The 23,969-nt window shown below is 45.2% G+C and overlaps 1 protein-coding gene and 2 long non-coding RNA genes across 6 annotated transcripts in view; 1 reads left to right on the forward strand and 2 right to left on the reverse strand.

Annotated features, from left to right (window-relative positions):
- Positions 1-23,969, reverse strand: part of SLC24A3 (solute carrier family 24 member 3) — a 481,529-nt gene that overhangs the window by 101,966 nt on the left and 355,594 nt on the right. The window lies entirely within an intron of this gene.
- Positions 10,309-17,215, forward strand: LOC111092178. The gene is made up of 3 exons (XR_005377505.1): positions 10,309-10,423; positions 14,849-15,010; positions 17,117-17,215. It is a non-coding gene; the product is annotated as an uncharacterized LOC111092178 (long non-coding RNA).
- Positions 12,991-17,346, reverse strand: LOC119865612. Its single transcript, XR_005377506.1, has 2 exons — positions 13,907-17,346; positions 12,991-13,581 (listed from the first exon to the last, which is right to left on the reverse strand). It is a non-coding gene; the product is annotated as an uncharacterized LOC119865612 (long non-coding RNA).

Consider the following 23,969-nt stretch of genomic DNA (forward strand, 5'->3'; position numbering starts at 1 on the left):
TGTGGGCTCCAGCTGCCTGAAGGTGCATCTCATATGCTAAGTGGGAGGTGATATCTTCCTGTGCTCGGCACTGATTATTACACACTTAGTGAACAGTATACCTCTGATCTGGATCCCATTCTGGGGTGTAGACACTGACTATGGGTTAACATCCTAAGGCAGGACAAGTGTCTTGAGACCAAGTTCCAGAAGAGGGGTTGGTGAATTGAAAAAGCCAGGGAGGAGTTCCCATTCTGAACTGAAGCCTGAAGGTCCATCTGAGATCTGGCTTGCATTGTTGATTAAGTAGGGAAGAGATCTATTTTGTCTTGACACATGAGGCAGAGAGATAGGACCAGTTGCCACATGTTCCAGAGAGGGACATTTGAGCTGAATACCATAAGGAAGAAGTCTTCCAAAAATTTTTAGTAGGAGAACTTTGCAAAATTGTAAGCTCTGTATCACTAAATGATACGCCATTGAGGATGGATGGACACTTGATTGTGATGTCTGTTCTTCCATCAGTTCAGTGCCAAACAGACACCCAGCACTGTTTAGGAACTGAGGATAGAGTAGGAGGTGATATGCCTATCACCATAGGCACTGGTGATACTTGCATCCCATGGGAGAAAGGTGTATAATAAATAAATATATAGTAAATCATGTAGCATATTAATGATGGTATATACTATGGAGAAAAATGAGGCAGAATAAGGGGACTGAAAGTTCTGGGTGGAGACATGTATGAACTTTTCAGCACCATGATGGAGGAAGCTCTGAGAGCTAACATTTGAATAATGCCTGAGGGACGTGTGAGAGTGAATGTGTGGATGTCTAGGGCAGAGATGTTTCTGAAGGGACAAAGAACAGGTGCAAAGGCATGGGCATGGGATGTGTTTGTGAAACAGTGGGCAGGCCAGTGAGGCCAAGGAGGGGCAAGTTCTAGGAAATGAGGTCAGAGGGTCCCAGAAGCCATTTATTCTGAGAGTGACAGGACCCTAATGGAGGGCTTAAGCAGAGTGGTAATATGCTCCCCCTTAGACCTTCAAGTTATTCTGGCTGCTCTGTGGGGGCTCAGAGCTGGAAGAGATGAGGGAAAAACAAGGAGACCACCCACGGGCCTATGCAGCAATCCTAAGGAGGGACGATGGTGGCTCACCCAGGACCACAGCTGCAGAGGTGGTGAAAGGTGGCCAAATTCTGGATGCATTCTGAAGGTCCATCTAAGAGAATTTTCTGATAGCCTGGACATGGGTTCTAGGGGTCTGGAGTCACCAAGGATGACTCCAAGGTTTCTTCCAGCCTCTACAATGATGGAGACACAATTTACTTATAAGACCATGGGAGGAACAGATTTGCAGGAGGTTAGGAGCCCACGCTTGAACATATTTGAGCTGTCCCATAGTGACTGGGGGCAAGGGTCTAGGATCATCAGCATGTGGATGACATTTAAAGCTATAAGCCCAGAAGTGAGTGTGGAGAGAAAAGAGAACTGGTCAGAAGACAGTGTTGTTGTTTTTTTGTCCAGTGGGGAGATGAGGACAAATCAACCAAGGAGTCTGAGGGGGAGCGATGGGGAGGTGAGCCAGGGCTGTTTGGAGCCCAGAAGCCAAGAAGAGGAAGTCTCTCCAGGAGCGAACAACTTGCTGCTGTTCCAGCAATTGAGAAGATTGTGAATCAGCTTCAGATTTAGCACCATGATTTTACGAGAGCAGTTACAGGGAAGTGAAGGGGCACCAGCTGGTTTCCAGTGGGATCAAGAATCTATTCAAGGGATACTATATTGGAAGAAAATTTGTACTGAGAGATGTGCCCCCTCTGAAACCTCAGATTCTACATTCTTACTCTTTTCACTCCGGAAGAAGTTTTGATTTGTGGAGGATGGCTGAAGGGGCATAAACTACCTCAAATCCCAAAGGTCCAAAGAATGCTCAGGTAAATTTTCTCCTGTTGATCCATTCCTCCAGCGGCTTTATGGGTGAAAATGGCAGTAATCATTTATGTACAGGCCACTCTGCTTGGAGGTGGGGGTCCTGACTGAGATATCAGGAATCTCAGATGAGGTTTCAGACAGATCACTGTTTTCAAAGAATCTCTCAACACACTGCAACTACTTTCTTTCCTCTTTGTCCCAAGAACCAGGTCAGTGATGGATTTAACCAACATTTTAAAGATGGAGAAATAGGCAGAAAAGTGTAGAATCATGCAGTGGAGACAGACTGGCTAAGACTGGTCTTTTATCCTAAATTTATCCGCAAACCTACTGAATTTGTAGAGGTTCTGGGTGTTGGTAAGACTTGCCCCGAAGGTTTCTTGCTGAGAAGGGGCCACTTAAATTTAGAGTGGTCATGTGTTCTAGCTCCCCCTTCCTCCTATCCTTCTTGAAAAAGGAATTTAGCATCTGCAAAACCAGTATCTTCCTCCCTGAGAGCAGGAAAGAGGATCCCATCCTCTCTCTGGTGGGTTTCTGCAATACAATGTGTGGGAGACATAGCTCATTTCCTGCCCATATCTCATCAGCATCAACCATTTTCTTTTCTTTTTTTAATTTATTTTTTATTGGTGTTCAATTTACCAACATACAGAATAACCCCCAGTGCCCATCACCCATTCACTCCCACCCCCAGCCCTCCTCCCCTTCTACCACCCCTAGTTCGTTTCCCAGAGTTAGCAGTCTTTACGTTCTGTCTCCCTTTCTGATATTTTCATGCACATAGGTTGTACTTCCAACTTCCAGCATCAACTATGTCGGGACATTCTCTGCTCTGGCTTCACATGGGACAGGCTGGAGTCTTTTACCAGTGACTAATGGGAGTAGATGTGTACATACCTCCACTCTCTCACTCCTGGGGGAGAACCCTGATGCACGTGTTCCCCACCATCTCCCAGAATTTTCCCATGGGACTGAGTCCCAGTTGTCTAGGGCAGTAGCCTGCTTGACAGAACACTGTTGGGTGCTTCTTTGTCTCCTTTGCCTCTCTCTCATTCAGGTTTCCAGTCCCAAATAAATTACTTGCTCTTAAATATTTGTCTGAAGGTCTACTTCTAGAAAATACAAATTTGACTATAGGGGAAAAGGTTCCAACATCTGGTGTCCCTAGATTCTGTGTCATTACCCTTCATGGCCATTCCCACCAGGAAGCAGGGTGTGGCTTAGGGAATATGGATTAGAGCCATGAATGAATGGGGTAGGGGCCCAATCCAGCTCTACTATTCAGTCTCTAGCCAGAGTTCTCTCATCTTTAAGATGAGCAGGGTGGGCTAGCTCATCATTAAGGTCATTTTCAGTATTCAAGTTCTACATTTTGAAGAACAGAAAGAGTAGCTAGAAGATCCCAATCTATTTCTGCATAAGTGAAATAATATTTGGTAAAAAACAAAAACAAAAAACAACAGAACAAAACTCAAAAAGAAAAAAAAAAGAAGGGGAGAAGGAAGAGGGTAGTGATGGAGGAAGGAGAGAAGAAAACGGAAAGAAAAAATAAGAAAAAAGCACCAACTTCCAGGAAAATTTTTTTTCTTTGGAACTGAGCAAATGAACAGTTTCCACTTGAGTTTCCTGGTATGTGATCCAACACTGGTATATTGACTTAGTGAGTATAAATCACAGATCCACAGTTGGAAATCAAGATAAGCAAATGCTTATTCCATTTGATGGCAAACACCACAAAGTTCAGTTACTGTTACCTCTTCCACCGACTTACAGAAATCCAGAGGCCCCCAAACCAAATGCTGTTTGAAGTCCTTTTACAGAGACAGATACTTCTCTTGTTATTTAAATATAATAAACATGGGGAGAACCAGAAGGAGAGAAAGATGACTTCATATAGGACTACCTGAAATAAAGGAAAATTGCACAAAAAAAGGCTGCACTGAGATTTTATCTTGAAAAATAAAATGCAGAGACCTAACGTTTCCTTAAAAATTTATGTTCTAAGAGCAACCATGCACTGCTTGCTATTATGAATGGGGGTGGTGGTGGTGGATCTTGTTGATTGCTCCTTGGTATAATTTTCCCATAGAGCAGTGGAAGAACATGAGATAACAATGCCCCTTTCTTTCTTTCTTTCTTTCTTTCTTTCTTTCTTTCTTTCTTTCTTTCTTTCTTTCTTTCTTTCTTTCTTTCTTTCTTCTTTCTTTCTTTCTTTCCTTTCTTTCTTTCTTTCCTTTCTTTCTTTTTTTTCTTTTTAAGATTTAATTAATTTATTTATTCATGAGAGACACATGCACACAGAGGCAGAGACACAGGCAGAGGGAGAAGCAGGCTCCATGCAGGGAGCCTGATGTGGGACTTGATCCTGGGACTCCAGGATCACACCCTAGGCCGAAGGCAGGCACTCAACCACTGAGCCACCCAGGCGTCCCAACAATGCTCTTTCAGGTCTATTTTCCCATAATCACAAAGAGAGTTTGGGGGGAAATATTCAAGGATTTCATCCAGTTTTCCAAGTCTCCAATCCCACTCCTTTACTATTGGAGTCATTTTCTTTGGAATGATATAGAACCTTTGTCATCATTCTTAGGTTCATTCTCAGTCATGAGATCTTCATTTAATAGTGTCTTTGTGTGGAGGGTATAAGCAATTCTCCAACACATCAACTTCATGAGATTTGCATTTCTGTGTGATAGTACATTGTTCAACAAATAGCCATTAACTGGATAAAAAGACTGATATAACAGGTGGAAAGATGCTACTGTTATAAGCAGGGAAGGGTATATAAGGGGGGCTTGTTTTTTTTCAAGTGCTCAATTCCCTAATGAACATTGTGTATTTTCACAACTCTGCTTCCCTATGCAAACTGCTTAACAGCAGGGGCTCAGGTAATGTATCCTGTACATCAATGAGCACCCCTGGCTCCATTATACATTATACTCTTTGTCCACTTAAAAATATAATATCATTTTTCTTCTTTTTAAAATCTTATTGTTATATGGTGATTTCACAGAGACTATAAAAGCCTTCCCAACAAATGGAGCAAGTGGTTACTAATCTGCAAAGGAAAGCTATTGACTTAGTTATGCTTCTTCATTGAGCTGTGTGTGTGGACATAAGACACAGCACAGATACCAAAGGACCAATTTAAACTCATGTTGTAGAATAATGCATTAGGATCTGGAAAACGGTATAATTCATTTGGCATTTACCAACCTATAATTTCACATTGCTTGTCGCCTTAAAGGTGTATATAAACCTTATACTGCTAATAATACTCACAAATGTACGTATTTCCCTTACACCCTCACCCCCCATATCACCATCACCAGAGAAAGCAAATATCAGAAGAATCCATTTGGACAGCCAAGTTTAGGAGTTTACTAGAGCTTATCATCTGCACACTTCAATAACAAAATTGAAAGACAGCTACAAGAGTTCAAAGAAGAGGAGATATGTCCACTTGGTAAAATCAGGGAAGGCTTCTTGCAGGGGGGGACACTAAATAGAGCCCTGAAGAACAAAAATGACTTGAACTTTCAGAATTGGGAGATAGTGTGGAGTGAAAAGAGAGGAGAAAGGCATTTCAACTAGAAGTAACAACACATATGTATGCACACACTTGTCCAGAGGTACAAAAATGGGAGATAGACACCAAGCTGTTTGGTTCTGCTAAAAATGTGGGTAGCTGAGAGATAGCCAGGAATGGGAAATGGCTACCAGGATGTGACCATGGAAGGTGGATCTTGCAGCTAAAAGATGACATTAGAGAGGAGATTCTGGAAGATTAGTCGATGTGAAAATAGATTTGAGGAAGAGAAGCTAAAAGGCAGAAAGACAGGGGTGAAGGGACTCTGGCAGTCAAGTTGCCCAAGAATCAAGTTCTGCATTGGATGGTGTTAATGGACTTGAAAGGAAAAGACAGACACAAGAAATGCTGTGATGGAGGCATCAATCAGATTTGACAACAGGCTGGATGTAGGGTATCTGCCATGAGGCTGGGGCTTAAAATGTGAGACAGAATCCAAGTACACACACACTGCACCTGAAGAACTCAGGTGGGATGGTGGGATGGCTACTTTTATGTGTCAACTTGAATGGGTCATGGAGTGTCCTGATATTTGGTTATATATTATTTCCAGGTATGTCTGCAAGGGTGTTTCTGGGTGAGACTGCCTTCCCCAGTGTGGGTGGGCCTCACTGAATCTATTGAAGGCCTGAAGAGAATAATGGACTGAGAAAGAAATGTTTCTTCACCTGTCTTTGGGCTAGAACATTGGTCTCTTGCCTTCAGACCTGGACTTGTACTGGAACTTACATCAATGGCTTTCATAGGTCTCAGGCCATTGGACTTGGAACTATACCATCAGCTTTCCTGGAGTCTCCAACTTGCTGACTCACCCTGCAGATCTTGGGCCTCCATAATCATGTGAGTCAATTCCTTATAGTAAATCACTTTATCGATATGTGAGTGAGTGAGTGAGTGTGTGTGTGTGTGTGTGTGTGTGTGTGTATTGAGGAGTGGAGGCCAGAGAAGGAGGCGAGTCATATCTGACAGGTTCTCAAAGAGTATCTTTGAGTTGACTCATCTTTCTGGTGCCTTCCTTGAAGATAACTATCTGGATCCACTCAACTTATCCATCCCTCCTTTACATCCTCATGTCTGTTCATTAATTCACGAAGGAGCCTGGGGGGGTGGCTACAGAATGGCAGGACTGACAGGTGAACCAGGATTTAAAGCACATACACACTGGAATAGCCAAGGGAGGCTGGACCCAAAGCACAACAGTGAAGTTCAGTTCATAGTTTGACCAGTACTAGCTGTGTGTGAACAAGCCACTCCCCCTTCTGAGCATCTGCCCACCCATCTGCCCTGGTCATTCTTCTGGGGTTTATGACCTTCCTTGGCTTTCTTCCCTCTCCACCCTCAGTCCTATATGCCCTATGCCCCCTCTGATCTCTCTCCTACACATAAAGGGAGACACAAATGTTTTCTATTGGTATTTATGGACAGAGAAGAGGTTAGTTAGCATACTTTCCTGGGTTCTAAAAATTCACTCCTCAGAGTCAGATGAATGCAATTTGCAAAGTAATAGTTCAGATTCAAATTTACAGAGAAGTTTTAGAGCTTCATTGGAGCTTGAAATCCCTTATAAGGAATGTGTTTCTGCATTTCAGCACCAAATAATTTTTAAACACTCTGAGCTTTGGAATAAAAAATAAAATCAATACCAACTGCCATCACTTCTGTGGGCACTGCCTGAACTGTTCTCAGCAAGAATCATCCCTGCTGTAAGAAGCTCTGTTAAGTGACAGAAGTCCCCTTCCCCCACGCTGGAAGCCCTAAGCACTCAGCAGGTAGTAATTAGAAAAAGAAAATCCACACACACCAGTGAGCAGTGTGTTCACGTGGAACCCAAGCAGGCAGCCCATCCTCATCTGCACCCCAGAAAAACTCTCAAGGGTTACTGAGAGTTATTCTGCTGAACACGGAGCCCCAGGTATGATGTCAAGGCCCACTCTATTTCAGGGACAGAAAGAGTGGGAGGGCTGGCTAGTTTGGCCAGCTCTCCTTTGCTGGGCCAAACAGCAAAGCCCAGCTGGGGGCATCAGGAGGCCCAACCCAAGGATGATTTCAGGCATTAGGAACAATGACTGCCAGGGCAGGAATTCGAACTGGGCGTCAGAACAGGCTTCAGAGGGCGGCATAGCTGTTTGGAGCAAAAACAGGTGAGAGGCAGCCTCTTCCTTCACAGCCCACTAAACCTCCTGCTGCTGCTTCCAGCCACCATCCAGTGGAAGATCTGGGAAAAAAGCAGCTTGATAGGTAGAATTTCCTTGGTCTTGTCAAAGCCATTAAGGTATGTTAGTTTTCTTTTGGTTTGGCATGTTCACCAGACTGATTCGCAGGGAAAACTGAAGCTTTGACAATTTGGTGGTTGTGAGTTGCTGGAGAAGAGGATGAAATATCAGGTCTCTAAACAGAGATGCCACAGGGGGATGTCAGAAAGCCTGTGCTGGAAAGAATATCTTTTCAAAATAAGAACAGCATGTTAAGATATAAGAATATCTTTTCAAAATAAGGATGCACAAATCTGGTGATAATTCCAATGGCAGGCTCATGGAATTGAATCTGTATCTCTTAATGGCAGTCAGTATAAATTGCTAACAATACTAAGAATCGGTTGATGTCAGCTTCAGAAACTCACATGTTGCTTGTTACATTCTAGCACCAAAGCTACATTTTATAGAAAGAAAGGGAAGAAGAAGGGAAGGGATGGATAAGGAGGGAAGGGAGGAAGAGAAGAAGGAAGAAGAAAAGAAATGAAAAAAAGAAAAGATCTTTGTTTGTGGAGAAAGCTTAGTAAAAGTTCTATTTGGAAACAGACTAGGCAGTGGATTGAAGTGATGGAAAAAATTGTAGAGAAAAAACTAGAAATAAACACAGGGTGAAAGTCTAAACATCAGACAGCTGCGGTTGAACTGGGTGAGAGTGTGGAACTTTAATTAAATCTGCTCAGTCAAGCACTTCATACAAATTGGTCTTTAACCATTCCACGTGGTCCTGGGTTTCCCCAAATCCAAGGCCATTGCAGGACTGAGATGAAGTCAGTGAAGTCTATTGCTCTCACCTGGTATTATCTGCCTATCAGGAGTCAGATGCCCCAGGCAGCTGTGCAGGGAGGTGGGAGCATTGACTTTTCTGTGAAACAGCTGCAGGGCTGAGGGCCTACTCTGCCATTTCCTGGCAAATCCCTGACGCCTCTGAGCCTGCTTTGTCCTTTGTCAGATGGAATAACTTTTACTGTATTAGTTAATCTACTGCTCTGTGACAAACTACCCTCAAACTTAGCAACTGAACACAAAAACGCTATTATTTCACAGAGTTTCTGAGGGTTCAGAATTTGGAAGTGGCTCATCTGGGTCATTCTGGCTCAAGGTCTCATTAGGTTACAGGAAGATGTTGGTTGGGGTCACAGTCATCTGATGACTTCCAGGAGTAGAAGAAACTGCTTCTGAAGTGGCTCAGTCACAGGGCTGGCAAATTGGTGGTGTTGGCAGAAAGCCTCAGCTTCTCCCCACGTTGACCTCACCACAAGGCTGCTTGAGTGTCTTCACAGCATGGCTGCCTCTTCCCCCAGGACAAGTGACCCAAGAGAGAAGGGGAGGCAGAAGCTACTGTGCCTTTTATGGCCAGCCTCCAAAGCCACATACTGCCTTTTCCACAATATACTATTGATTACATGGCTTTTCCTTGTTTAGTGTGGGAAGGGAATAAAGACCCCTGAATACCAGGAAGTGGTACGTCACCTTGGAGGCCAGCTATCATATTTGTCAAATATTTGCCTTCATTTCTCAAATTAAGGGTAACTATACCCTGATGTTATTAGGAGGGATAACCAAGAAAATGCACGTGTAGTGCCTTGCTCTCAGTAAAACCCATCGCCTCTCACTAGGATACAGGCCAACTTTAGTCTGGGGAAGATGAAAACTACAGGGTACACTCAATGCAGGCACCACAGAGAGAGTCTGGAAAGTAGGGGAAGCTCAGCTTGAATAGAAATCTGTCACATTACAACCTTAAAGTAATACCTGGGAGATGACTCTTTAACTGTGAGAGACAGATAGCATGTTGGCATGTTCACCAGACTGATTCGCAGGGAAACTGTGCGACAGAGTGGACTCCTCTAAAGGGAAAGGAAAAATGTAGGCCAAGGGCAGAATGGGCTGCATGAACCTATAGACAGTTCTGGTTTCAAATATTCTGACCCGTTGTTCATAACAAACCACCAAACCACTCAAGCAAATTCCAATACTTCAGCACCCAAATGGCTTCCCAATTTAACTCTTTCACCTGGAAGTGGCATAAACCTTGGTCAGACCAAGTATTCCAACATGGGTGTGGGAGGAAGGGGAAATAGACCCCTGAGTGGGGGAGGCAAACACTCAGACTTGGGACTCGCTAATCAGAATGGTCACTGGAAGAGGGGGATGCTGGGAATTTGAAGGATAAAAGGATTTGGAATGAGACGAAGAGGAGAAGGTGGCTAAGGCTAATGGACTGCATACTCTTTCAGGAACGGAACAAAGGCTGAGCGAAAAGGGGTTATTCTGATGTGAGGATACAGAGCTGGAGAGAGGTGAGGGAGGGTGGGGGGAGTCACTGGAGAAATTCCTCAGAGGCGGCAATTTGGGTTTGGAGCCAACACCCAAAGGCAGATAGGGTGGGGACTCACACTTGGGTGGTATTAGAGATGTTGCCCGTGTGGCATGAACCTGGTTTAGAACCATCTAATGCCTTGACAGACCTTGGTTAACATGCAGATTTCTGATTCTTTCCACCCTTTGTGATGTCGCACCAGGAAAAGTGCTCCCAAGTATTTCCCTAGAACAGGGTCCTGAATGAAACCAAACCCTTCATCGGGACCCTCAGGAGCCAGGCCAGCCTCACCCCTGGCTCTGCCATCTGGGTCCTCCCTTTCCAGAAGCACTGGCTTCTTCTCTGTTCCTGTAAGTTGCCCCATAGTTCCCATCTCATGGCCCTTGTGTAGAAGTTCTCTGCCTGGAAATGTTCTAGGTCTTTGCCCATCTGGCCGCAGCCCCAAAGAGCCCTTTGCTCCCTGTAGCACGTGAGGCAGTCCTGTTCCAGCCCTTTACTCTCCATGAGTCACCAAGGTTACCCTGTCTTAGTATCTTCAGACTATTTCTATTGGAAATGACCTTGTTGATTTAATGGGTGCTTATTTACCATCTGTCTTCCCTCGGCTGGAATAACAGGGGCCCTTTCAGTCTTGTCATCATTTTCCCAAGCACTAGACCTACCACTCAGTAAATGATCACGGATTAAGTAAGTGGCTGGACCACACCAGGGCTGTGTGGGGCTGCCCTTTGTGGGATGATGCCACTGCAGCCCCAAGCCTTCCTTGGAAATTCTTCCACACACCTGGAATGATGGGGCTCACTTGCATACCCGGCTCAGTGGGAGCAGAGCCCCAAGGTAGCAGCAGTTGGTACCCCAGGAATTCACAGAGTTTTCTTGGTTTATGAGCATGCATAGCTCCAAGGCTGGCAATATCACACTTAATTCCAGAATGAATAAGTGATTCGATGAACAACAAGAAAAGAACTAAAGGGAAAATGTGTCTGGACACTCTGAAAGCTCCGGGAACCCTCTCCTTCCTTCTGACAGAGAAAGGACTTCCCTCTGAAACAGTGGCTAAGTGGTTTGACACCGGCCAGCCCACTTGGGCAAACAGATATTTAGACCGTCCACAGGATCTGGTTACAAATACAAAGTCAATTCTGGTCTACTTATGGGGTTCACTGATTTCTGTCTCTGGTGGAGCTTGCTTGACATCTGAGCACCAAAAGCCTTCAAACAAACTCAGAAATACCGACTATGGTCCCCACTTCTTCACACCACTCTTTTCTTTGGAAAAGGAGAGAAATTAGGGAATGCAAAATTGAAAACATAAATAGCCAACAGCATGCACCCCCCACCAGGGGCCTGGCTCATCAGTTGGGGACCTTCAGTGGGCCGATGCTGTGGCATGGCCAGGAGTGCTCAGACCAGAACCCCACAGAATTTTGGGCCAGGACCATGTAGGACTAGTGAAGTAAGCCCCAATCCTGGCCACATCAGGGCCAGAGACTTGATCACTCATAAGGAGCCTTCTACTTCTAAATCACACTTGGGTTCATCCAGGAGGAGCTGGCAGGGTCTGACAGCAGGATCTAAAGGCAACAGAAGGCTGAAGAGGGCCAGAAGTTGAACCTATCACTTGGATAAAAGCAAGAGATTTTTCTGCCTTACCTTGGTCTACAGCTTTGTGCAGGAAACCAACATCTCACCAGGGACACCCCTGAGCTTTGCCTCCTCAGGGCAAGTAAGACCCCACCTGGCTGTCCTTCTCCATCTTTCCTCCTTTTCCCGGCAAGAGAATGGACTCCTCTAAAAGGAAAAATGTAGGCCAAGGGCAGAATGGGCTGCACGAATCAATCAGGGGCAACCCCAAGCAACGTGGGACAGTGGGAGGGCAAGCCTCTGCTGCTCTGTGCTGTGGAAAGTTCCTGCACAATAGCAGGGGCATTAGAAAGGGTCTTGACATCAATTTTGTCCCATAACACATTTCACTACCTGCTGTAGTCAGGCGTGTATACACGCAGCTCAGAACAGTCTCAGCTTCTGCAAGGAGCCATCATCTGGTTTTTCATTGAGAGACAGCCCCCCCATCCCACCCCCCGCCCCCGACTAGGCTGCTGGTCTCAGCACTTTCTATAGAAAGTTCTATAACAGAAAGCCTTAAAGGAAATTCCATATATGTAGACACTTCTAGACTAGAGAGAAGAGCTGACAATCTGGGGTGGCCTCTTCCTTCAATCGCAAATCGTGTTTTTTTCTACGACCTTCTACCAAGAGAGACCTCCCTGCATGGCTTTGCTTCGCTGGGTTTTGTTCCACAGTGATTAAGGATACAAATTCTAGAACGGGACTGTCTAGTTCTGAATCCCAACTCTGCTGTTCCTGGATGTGTGCTCTGGGACAAGTTTCCTCACCTCGCTCTCTGGGCTCAATCTTCCTATCTATAAAATGAGATAAACAGCTACTCCATGGGGTTGATGGAAGCATTAACTGAGTTGATATCTGTATCTAGATCTATAACATTTTATATGAACTCAGATGAAATCCCAATAAAGATGAGGTGTTAATACTAAACCTATTTTTTTTTAAAGTCAGCTTAAAAAATATTTATTTATTTGAGAAAGAGACAGAGAGAGAGAGAGAAGAGAGACAGCAAAAGAGGGGGTTGGTGCGGAGGGAGAAGCAGACTTCCTGATGAGCAGGGAGCCCAATGCAGGGCTCAATCGCAAGACAGTGGCTTAACTGACTGAGCCACCCAGGTGCTCCTAAAACTATCTTTAATTGAAATTCAAAATAGATGGTAACTGGAAGCAGAAGAATGTTACATATTGTTAAAAAAACAAAAAAGGAAAAAAGGCAACGATGCTACGGGGAGCCCAGAACCCATGTTTCTAAGCAGCAGAGTGTCACAGTAATCAGAGGCAGAGCAAGAGAGTGCAAAAAACAAGGTTTACTGTATAATAACCAAGATCTTGACATGATGAAAGCTAGGGGTCCCATGCTGTTAACAGTTGACCTCGCCCTGCATCCCCCCACTGGGTGCTACTGCATCAAGTACCCTAATTCTGATTTTCTACGCCCCAACTGCAGCCACAGTTTGAGTTGGGGAAAAAAATGACAAACAAATAAAGCACACCCAAGCTATTTTCTTGCCCTATCTCCTGAAGAGTGGCAGCTCATGTATATCCACTGCAGGAAAGAGAGTGCCCCTTCCTGCTGCGTAAACATAAGCCGTCCCTTGGTTGAGTCAAGGGGGTCAAGGGGAGGAAAGCCCCAGGCCAACCTCTATGCCATTTGACTGTAAAAGCCAGACATTTGGTACATGAGCTCTCTTGTTGCCCCAAACCGGTCTGCATGCTATCCGGAAAGGTTAATGACGTTTGTTTATTTCTCACTTGGAGATTCAGGCTCAGGTCCAGTCTTAAGGTTTCCATTTAAATGCAGAGTGATATTTCCCCTGCAGGAAAGAGCAGCTGGATCAGGAGGGCATAAATGTCTTACTTCACATAAATAAAAGGAGATTGGCCTGGAATAGAAAAAAGTGAACTATAAAAGTGTTTTGTTATATTAAAAAAAAAGGCAAAAAAGAAATCCACAAAATTTTCCGTGGTTGCTTCTCCTGTTTTAAAGTTGCAAACCGAGTCCTGCCGGGTTAGCAAGTAGAGACAGGGCTCATTGGGAACTCAGAGAACCTGGAGTAAAGACAGCCCCATGGTACCGCAGCCTAGTATGATCTGATAAGATATCCCAGCTCTGTCCGGACCCAGGGTAGGTAGGGGAAAGGAAGTGGTAGAGAAAATCATGAGTCAAGCCACATCATAGTAAATGCTGGGGATTTCAACTGTTCTTACCTGACTTCACCAAATGCAAGATCATGACTACCACCGAGCTATGGAGCTCCCAGGTGTCAGCTGCAAGTTCACAGAGACTGAGGGTAACATGAGATGGGCATTGCAATCCAGGACTCCGGGGTCACTACATCTGAGGTCCTAGATGGAGCTGATCAGGGCTTTCTCTTGCAGTGACACCGGCAGGGGCAGTGGCTCTGTAGGACAGCTGGGCTGGGTTCCTCAGGCAGGCTGAGTACGGCTGTGTGTGACAAAAGCTGCCTAGCAAAGAGGCTGGTGACTAATAGATGGCTGATCAGGCTTTGAATTGAAAAAAATGAAAATAAAATCCCACAATGTATTTTGGCCTCCTTACCAAGTTTCTGGATCTGACACACCAGGGTAGACTTTAGAATATGTTAGATAATACGCTGGCTATGCTCTGAAAACGAACCCTCCTCAGTTCTCATGACTGATTTGTACTCATTTGTATTGCCAGGACCCATTTATATGGGTCAAGACAAAAATCTTGAATCTTCTATGATTTATCTTATTCTGTCACCCTCACTTCTAGTTCATCAGCAAATCCTCTTGGCACCGTCTCCAAAAATATTCTACATCTGACAACCATTTCTTATCATTGTTACTGCCCCAAATTCAACTCATGCCTCACCATAGACTTCCGAGCTAGTTTCCCTGCCACCATCTTGTCTCCAGAGGGTGCCTCCCCACCGCCCCCCGGGTAGTTGGAGTAAATTTCCCAAAGTATAAATTAGGTAATGTTACTCTATAGCTTGCAACTCTCCAGTGGCTCCCCATTTCACCCAAATCCTCACCATGATCTGCTTCCAACCAGAGCTCTCTCTCAGCCACACTCTGCCTTCCCTAGGCTCCAAATAGGCCCTTTTCCTGACCCGCAAACATGGCACACTTGTACCTGTCTGAACACCCACTGCTCTTTCTCAGGTTTCCATATGGAGTCGCCATGAATACTTGCTGGCAGAAAATGGCTTCGGGCACTGAGCCACTGCCCACTTGGTGACTGATGTCATCGTTGCCGATGTCACTGATCATCATTCCACCAAACCCACAGAGCAGCTTGGTGCCACAGGTGTCCTTGCCCTACAGGTGAGCTGCCTGGGCTCAGGGAGGTGACGTAGAGCTTCCCTACAGTTCTGCAGCCTGCAGCCTCCTCCTGAAGCTCAGGGTTGCTGGGGATGGTGGTGGTCACTGCACATACCCCTTCCTGCTGCGCTTGCCACTGGTGTTTTTCTTATTCTACCTTGTGAGGTTAGTAGACCAGCCTTTTACACTGTCTCCGGGCAGAAGCTGTCTTGTGCTTAGGGGTCATGCTCTCTCTGCTCAGAGAGACTTAACAGTTCAAAGCAGTGCCCAGAACCAGAGTCTTCATTTTAGATGGTGCCATTTTCTTCATGGAGTGGAATACAGGAGTATTTTCTCACCCCATGAACCTATCAACAGTTTCAAAGGTCCTTTTCCTGAAAACTCTTTATGAATTGGTATTTCTTCTCCCATCTCCTCTCTGTGACCCTTACTTTGCTTTATTTTTCTTCACAGCACTGACCACCGCCTGCCATAATATATCATCTCCTCCTTTCACTCCCTTGCTATCTCAAACTCTGTCTGTCTGTCTGCCTGCCTGTCATCTATCTAATCTAGCAATCTATCATCTTTTTTGGGTACTTCACATCCCACAGGCCACTGCTAGAATGTGATTTTGTTTCACTAGTATCTCTTCAGTGCATACTAGACACTCAGTAAACATATGTTGCATCATTCAATGAACTGACTGACCAAAGAAGGAATATAAAATAAACATTTCCTCTTAGATGATAATCAATGGATTATTACCCTGGCTTTAAACTAACAGATGACAATACAAAGAGACAAGCTACCTTTAATTACCGTTATCGTGCAGGCAGCCCAGGATTGTAAGTCCTGGGGATTCTCAGTGTCAGGGGCTGGCTATGGCTCATGCCATGGGCACTCTGACCATAGCTGCTTGGATCCAAAACATGAAATCTGGTCTGTTCTTTGCCCATGCAATGCTCTGTATGTGTGCCAGGTGGTGGGGGGAGGAGACAAGAGCTAAGAGCAGGGAGGACTCTGATGGCCACCCAGCAGAAGGCCTTCTTTGTCTCACTACAGATATATTTTCATGACTTGCTACGCTTCTGTGTGCTCTTATATCATGGGGAGGTTTCTAGGACTTTGTGTCTGGGGTGGAATTAGAAGGTCATGATTAGAATTCTTCACCTCCCCTAGTGCTGCTGCAGGCTCTGACTGAATAAAGGGCAAGTGTCTTGGTGAGGGGCTCTCTGTGCCAAGTGCTGGGATGCCTGCACCCCCATGGAGCCCAAGTGTGAGTGCACAGGCCCAAGACACCAGAGTCCACCAGAAGAACGTTAAGCTCAGCAGATGCCACATGCACATGCCATTTGGGAGTGAGGGGCATCTGAGGATCCTTCGAGGGATGGTGAGAATGACCGCAACATGGAGGGAGCTTGCTGGGTAAGGCAGGGGCTAAACCTGCTCTCTGAGTTTGGCCTGAGAGAGAGCTAGTTAGCTTGGTGCTGCTGGCTGGATCCTTGCAACCCTAAAAGCCTGGTTCTGTGGCTGACACACTGCTCAGCCTCTCAGAGCTCAGTTTCCTCTTTTCTAAAAACAATGTCCTCGTCATAGGGCTGTTGTGAGGACCAGGAGCGTTAATATACACAGAGTGGCAAGACAGTGCCTGGCACAGGGTAAGGACCTAAAGCGTGTCGGTTAAAGAGAAATACTATATAAAACAAGTATCTGTCTGTCAGAGATGCTTCTATCCTCCCTACATTTACCATCAATATCCAGCTTCAGCTGCTGGTCGGGGAGAGGGCTGGTTGTTCACAGCTTATATCTCTTTTTGTGATTTCACTAAGGGGGAGTTTGGCTCTGATTCAATTTGGCACCAGCCCACAGGGCAGATTCCTACTAAGAGCCCCACTCATCTACACCAGTGTGGAGGACACTGTGTTCACTTGGGCAGGATCATGGAAAGAAATGTCATTTGTGTTGAAAAGATGGACTCTCTTTGGCGGGTGGGGGGTGCGGTGTCCAGCTGAGATGGCTGTAAGGTTCTGGTCTCCTTGTGCATTGAAAGTCTTGGCCAACCCTGAGAATAGCCCCTCCAAGGATGGAGCCGATCTGAAACCCCATCCCCTTTGTTCACTTTCAAAGAGCAACGTGAGAATTATATGGGAGGAATGTCCGGCTCCGGCTGCCAGAGATGTCTGCTTTCCTCCTCACATTTCTGGAACTGTGCATCTCAGCTCTCAGTGACTGCTACACACAGTCAAGCTGGTTGAAGAGAGGTGACCTCTGTATTTTCTCCCATACAACTGAAGAGTACCACTTCTAAGTACCTCTTTTGCAAACCCACATGCCAGCAATGAAAGAAATAAAGCATGGCCAAGACCACTTTAAATAGTTTCTAATGGCCCTAGGCTCTAGTGAAAGTGGAAGTGAACTGGACAGAAGGGCTTGGGGAGGGGGTCCAATGTGATGGTTAGAGGATGCCTGAAACAGTGGCAGAAAATGACAAAACTTCAATTTAAAAAATGGGCCAAGCTTTGAACAGAGTCTCCATCAAAGAAGATACTGGATGGCATATAAGCAAGTGGAAAGATGCTCAACATCATGACTCGTCAGGGAAATGCATATGAAAAACCATAGTGATGCCACCCACTCTCACTAGAATGGCTAAAATTGAAACAAAATGAAACAAATAATACCCAGTGCTGCTGATGATGCAGAGTGTCTGCATCCTCACATAGTGTGGGAAATACAAAATGGCTCAGGTACTTTGAAAAACTGCTGGCATTTGCTTACAAACATGTTCACTCTGCAACCCAGCAATTGCACTTCTGTATGATCCACCCAAAAGAAATGAAAGCCTGTATTCACATAAAGACCTGTGACAGATCTATCAGGTGTGTTATACCAGTCAGGGGGAAGCAGCCACTGAGGCGGCATGTGATACTGCAGTTGTCATTTGGTCATTCATCTGTTTTGGATAACTGTCAAGGACCAAAAGCTATATATTTGGGGTAGAACTGATCACATTCTCAGTTCTGGGGAGAAGAAGATAAGGGATGGGTAGTTCTGGATTACCCTAAGCCAACAGGGTTACTCTAGTTCCTTTGGGATTGGTTCAGGGATGGTCAGGTGACCCAAGTTGGCCCACTCAGATTTTTGTTTGATCATGTCAGGTGAGGGATGAGAAGTAGGGTAGGTAGGGAGACATTCTCCTTCTCTTTTGGTCATTGTGGTGTGTGTTTATGAGTCATGAAACAGCTACAGTCACCTTTTGCCTCAAAGGATAGTCTAAGGAAGGAGTCAGAGAAGGCTGGTGATAAGAGAATCACAGAAAATGGGCTGGAGCCCTGAGCAAACCATGCCTGATGTCCATTTTCCTCTGTTTCAAAGACACTGATAAATTTCCTTGATTTAAGAAGCCAGTTATAAGTGGGTTTTTTGTTGTTGTTGTTGTTGCCTGAAGCTGAAGGCCTCTTAACTAATCTAAGTGTGGGTCCAGGAATGGATCTGATTTCAGGAGATCATTTCAAGGAGGCAAAATAAGCCAGGGACAAGTGCAGTAAGCCAAAGTCAAAGCTAACAAAGAGATCTGGGATGAGGATGCAGAGGCCATCAAGATTGAGCACCACAGAGGTGGGTGGGTGACTTTAATGGAACTCAGGGTTGGGAACAAGTGTGTGTCAGGGGAAGATCAGGTATGGGGTCCTGTCAGTACCTGGCCTTGAAGGGGCACTGGGGATGGCTGGGGAAAAGAAATGACCAGGAGACACTGAGGGCAGACAGCCAGTTATAGAACTGGGGCATCAAGAGGAGACAGTTCATGCTGCCTGGGCCAGCTGGCCAACAATGGCTGCCTCCTGCCCAAGGCCAAGCTTGGTCCACGAATTTGAGCTGAGCTGAGCCTGCAGATGGGGCTCAAGCAGGTACATCTGCTCTTCTGATTTCAGTTGGTCTCAAATGAGGGCTGGGGATCTGCCTTCTAGCAAAGTCTTCCTGAGGCAGGTGCCCAGCAGCTGTCACTTGGAGAAGTTCTTATTTCACTGGAATGTGACGGATGCAGTGACTGCTCCAGATAGACCTGACCCTGGCCTTGGTTTACTCCCACAGCACAAACTGTCCTCTCCTACTCATTGGATCAAGTACTAGAGCATCCTGCATCCAGAGCGAGGCCTTTGGTGGGACCTGCTCCTCAAGTGCTCCATGGACCTCTCACTCTCCCTTGTGCACTTTTATCTCCCTTTCTAGGGGGAATGGCAGGACTCCAGGCCCTGTTTTCAGGGATGTGTGTGGGGCTTCTCGGTCTCAGCTGGTGGGTCCCCCAGTGTCTTGGGGAATCTGGATGCTCTTCAGAACTGGAACATGGTAGGTGATGAGTTGGGTTTTGTCTGGAGAACAATAAGCTAGGGACCAAGGTGTACAGGGTAGGCTGGGGTGGTCTGTGGGTCTCTCACCATGTTTATTAGTCTGAATCCTCCATCTGTTTAATGGAAGTGAAAGTCTGGTGGTAGATGATGCCATCTATCTATTATTAGAGAAGCTTCTAGCCAAGCACTGGCTGGGCTAAGTACCTCCATCACCCATCCCTGGTCACCACTATTGTGCAGATAGGTCCTTTCTTTGCATTGCCCCAAGCTCCTACACCACCCACTTTTAGAGAACGCATAAATGCTAGAGATAACCATAATAATGCAAGCATAACATCTGGGAGTTTTCAGCCATAGGCTCCCCATGAGGAAGGAGAATGAATTTTACCATTAGTACACATGGGTTCCAATCCAGGCTTTGCCCGCTCAAAGCAGCACCTCCTGTACCCAGGTCCCCTTTTCCTTGCTGTAAGTGATGCTAATACTATCTTATAACTCAGTAGGTGTATTTCTACAAATATTTGTAAGGCACCTTGTGATGCCTGCACATTGGGGAAGTTTAATAAATGAGAGCTGGGGTTGGAGATATATATATTATATATATGTATATATAATATATAATATATATACATAAATATATGGAATTATATATATATATATAATTTCAATCTGAGTTTTCTTATTTTTTTCCATTTCTCTGCTGAAATTCTCCATCCACTCATTTATTTTTCCCATCTGTCCCTATTTAAGATAGATATTTTAAATTCTTTTCTGCTAATTCTTGTATCTGTATCATCTGTGGTTTGCTTCTGCAGCTGCTTTTCCTTGGTTATGAGTCCTATTCCTGCCTTCAAACAGGTTTTGGATTTTATTACTGCATCCTGGGAATCATATATAGAAGAAAAGTGAGAACTGAGGATACTGATTTTTCCTCCCCTAGAAATTTCAAGTTCTGCTCTCATCTGCTGAAAGCGAGGACGTGATTATTCAGATTTCAGCAAGTGTTCATCTGACTGGGACTGGATGGTGGGTCACTGTGGTCAGCCCCACGTCCTCCACCCAGCTTCGGCAGGAAGGGTTAGTCTCTTAGATCAAAGGACTGGATTTGGGATTCCTCAGTTTCAGGTGCTGGGAGAATGTGAGAGATGGCGCAGTTGGAATTTCTGCTTCTCAGTTCTGCCTTCACTTGTGTTTTCACTAGCACATTTGGGTGGGGTGGAGAGGACTACTGTCCTCTGTTAAGCAAATTATTGTTGTACATGATCATCTTTCAGACTCCAGGACATCCTAGCTGTCTCCAGCACCACCAGGAGCCCGGTTGGCTTCATCTCTAGTCTGCAAAGTTCTGGATGTTCACAGACTTCTGCTCTCCCTGCATCCAGACCAGCCAGGACTCAGCTCACTGACAAAGGGCTTCTCTCTCTGGAAGTCACTTCATCAGGTCTCTCCTGCCTCCACTATTCTCCAGTAGTCCCATTTATGAGTATGATTTTTATATTACCCACATTGGTTTTTGGTGTTCCTGTGGGAGCCAAGGTCTTCTGTGTCCTAACTGGAAGCAGCAAGCGCCTAGAATGGTAGCTGTTATTTTTAGCACTGGAGGAAATTCCCTAAATGCAAGACATCCTGGTCCTGAACTCTTTAAGAATCAGCCTAGTGCTAAAGCTTGTGTTTCATTAAGGAGAGTCGAAAATGAGACCAACTAGGTGGCTTATTTTTAAAGGCTTAAGTCGAGTTTGTAGTGAATGCTTTGTAGGCTACACTCATGTCTTCCTACCTTTACCGTTTCAGGTCCTTCCAGGGCCTAGCTTCTATGTCTTTTTGCTTGGAGGTTTTCTCCCGAAGTCCACCCTGCCCATGTCTAGCAGGAGCAGTCCTTACCAACAATTGGTGGAGGCTGGTGGATAAACACCCCATCTCCCTTCTTGGATTGGATACCTTGGAGACCTGTGTTCTAGACAGTCTCCCATTCTCTCAGAAGTAAACCCCAGCTGCTCACAGTGGTAACTTCCTTGCTAACACACTTTCCTTGGTAACTCTCTGCCTGGTCTCACTTACCCCCTCTCTGGCATGTCCTGGGATCACCTTTCAGATAAACTACCTGCCTTGGAAACACTGCTTAGATTCTTCGTGGAAACCAAACTGATGGCAGGTTTCAATTCAGATGTGCAACCTCTGGGTGCTCTTCGGGTTTGTGTTGAGGGGCCAGCACGGACAGGGTGTAATGTGGACAAAGATGATATCAGCTAAGGTTAGATGGCCCTTGCCAGAGAATGTCAGGCACATTTCTAGAATGCCAGGAGAGCTGATGCTAGAGTTCTTTATTATAAAGTGGAGCCATCTGCCGGTCTGTAATAACTGGAATATGAATATCCTAATATAGGATGCAGTTAAACTGTTTACTCTCTCTTTGTGGTTATGTCTTTAAAGCCTAAGAGGCTCTGGATGGTGGATTTAAATTAATAAGTTCATTGTTTTGCAAAATTGGCATGAAGTTTTTGCAACACAGTATGTAAAATACATTAGTCTGTTGCATTGAGAGTTTGGTGTTCCCTCTCTTATTATTTTTTTGTTTTTATTATTTTTTATTATTTTTTTATCTTGTGGGGATGCCAAGAACCTCTCTAAAAGCCACTTTCTAAGAAGCAATTTTCTTCCTGTCCCATAAAACTCCCCAAAGCACCTTAGGCAAACACCAGAACGCCGGGTATGTTTGCAAACTGCAAATACGGCAGACATTTAATTACATCGAATTCATCAGAACCCTAATTGAGACAGGAACTCAAACCTTACTGCTTAATTACTTTGATTTCAGATGAGTAACAGATTTGGTCATGAGCAGCCCTTCAGGCCAGAATACATTAGAAAGAGGCCCAGGGGCACTCGTGGGGAATTCTCACAGTCAAATGAAAGTGCGGAGCCACATAAATAACCAAGCTAAGTGAGACCCATGATTGGATTTATTAATCAGCTCAATTTCCAATATCCATCCCTTGCTGTGGTGTTTCACAGCACCTACTCCACCACCTGGGAATGCTTCTGCGTACATAAGGCAGGATTCATTTCTCACCTCTTTTTCCTTTCCCTCCCACTGACAAGCTAGCATGAGGTGAAGCCCAGTCCTCTAAGATCATTCTTCTATCAACATCTCCTCATTTGGACTTTCCTTTAGAAGACTTCTCCCTGACCTTCCCTTCTTTCCCCATCTGGCACCCTGTGACTGTTCCACTAGTTAGTAAATTCTGTCCACTTCTTGGCCAAATGATCACAGTGACTTACGATGGGATTTGGAGGTGAGGACTGCATGGATTGTTACTCTTCTGAGAGCTGATAATGGCATCTTTTATTGAGCATTTACCATGCGGGCTGACTCCTGCTTAATGCTGAACATGTTATGTTTCATCCTCATGGTGATGCTAGGTGGAAGGTGGGCTTATATCCACTTGCTTTATAGATTTGAAAACAGGCTCGGAGGGGTGAAAAGGTCACTTCTCCAACATTTCACAGCCAGCAAATGGCAGAATCGGGATTCAAACCCAGGCCTGATTTCCAGACCCATGTTCTTTCCAAAACATAATTTTGCTCCCTCTGCAAAGACATCATGGATTCTACAAACACCTGAAAGCAGAGAGGTAGATGGTCTTAGCAATCTCCAAGTGGGCACAAGACAGGGAAAAACAGAAGGAAATGCTGGCATCCAGAATCATCATGTTGGGCGACTTCTACCAACATCATGGTGGCTACTTCCCTCCACAATGGTGCAAGGCTGTGAGATAAGGTTGCAAAGACCTTTCAGAGGGAGCCAAGTGCCTGGAATTCAGCATGTGCTGAAGTTCAGGAAGCAATCTGCCTTTTAAGCAGGTGTTCTAACCAAGCCAGCAATTAACCGCATTGCTAATAAATTATGAATACAAATGAATGCAAGCCACTTCATATGTAATTAGTTGCCTGCATTTACTAGAGACCTCCCAGTCATTTGTTTCATTTCTTTATGTTACTTCTCCCCCTTTGGGCTCACCTTTCCATCAAGCTGCAGGTACAAATGACTAATGAACTAATGACAACATGAATAACGGCCAGGCTAATAATCATACTGCTAATGGTGACAATGTTAATTAAGAGAGTGTGAACAGCAACAGCCTCTTCTGCAGGATGTGACTATTCCTCTCCGCAGGGCAATGAGAAGACGGTTGACACAGATGAGATCCACCCAAGTGCAGATGGCCCCGAAAGCAAGGACGGAGAGTCAGTTTTTGTTTGTTTGTTTGTTTGTTTTGTTTGTTTTGTTTTGGGAGGCACTGGCTATATTTCTAAGAGGTCTAAACCTCTTAGAGGTTTAGAGACCACCATATTGCAGGTCCACAAAATCTAAGAAAAGAGGTAATGGATCACAAGGATGAGAAAAAAGGCGAATGTCAGTCTGGCAAGTTGGGTGGAGCTCGACCACTATGTATGGATGCACCCATCCGGGAGCCCCAGAAGTAACCCTCCATTTGTGGGCTCTGGAGCCAATTCCAGGTGAGATCGAGGTGTCCCTCTGCCTGTCACTCACAAGCGGTGAACCCACCAGGCAGCCCTCACAAATCAATGGGCATGAAATGATGGCAGTTAGAAACAGGCGGTGGAGAACT

This window comes from Canis lupus, chromosome 24, assembly GCF_011100685.1.
Source record: "Canis lupus familiaris isolate Mischka breed German Shepherd chromosome 24, alternate assembly UU_Cfam_GSD_1.0, whole genome shotgun sequence".
Classification (NCBI taxonomy): Eukaryota; Metazoa; Chordata; class Mammalia; order Carnivora; family Canidae; genus Canis; species Canis lupus.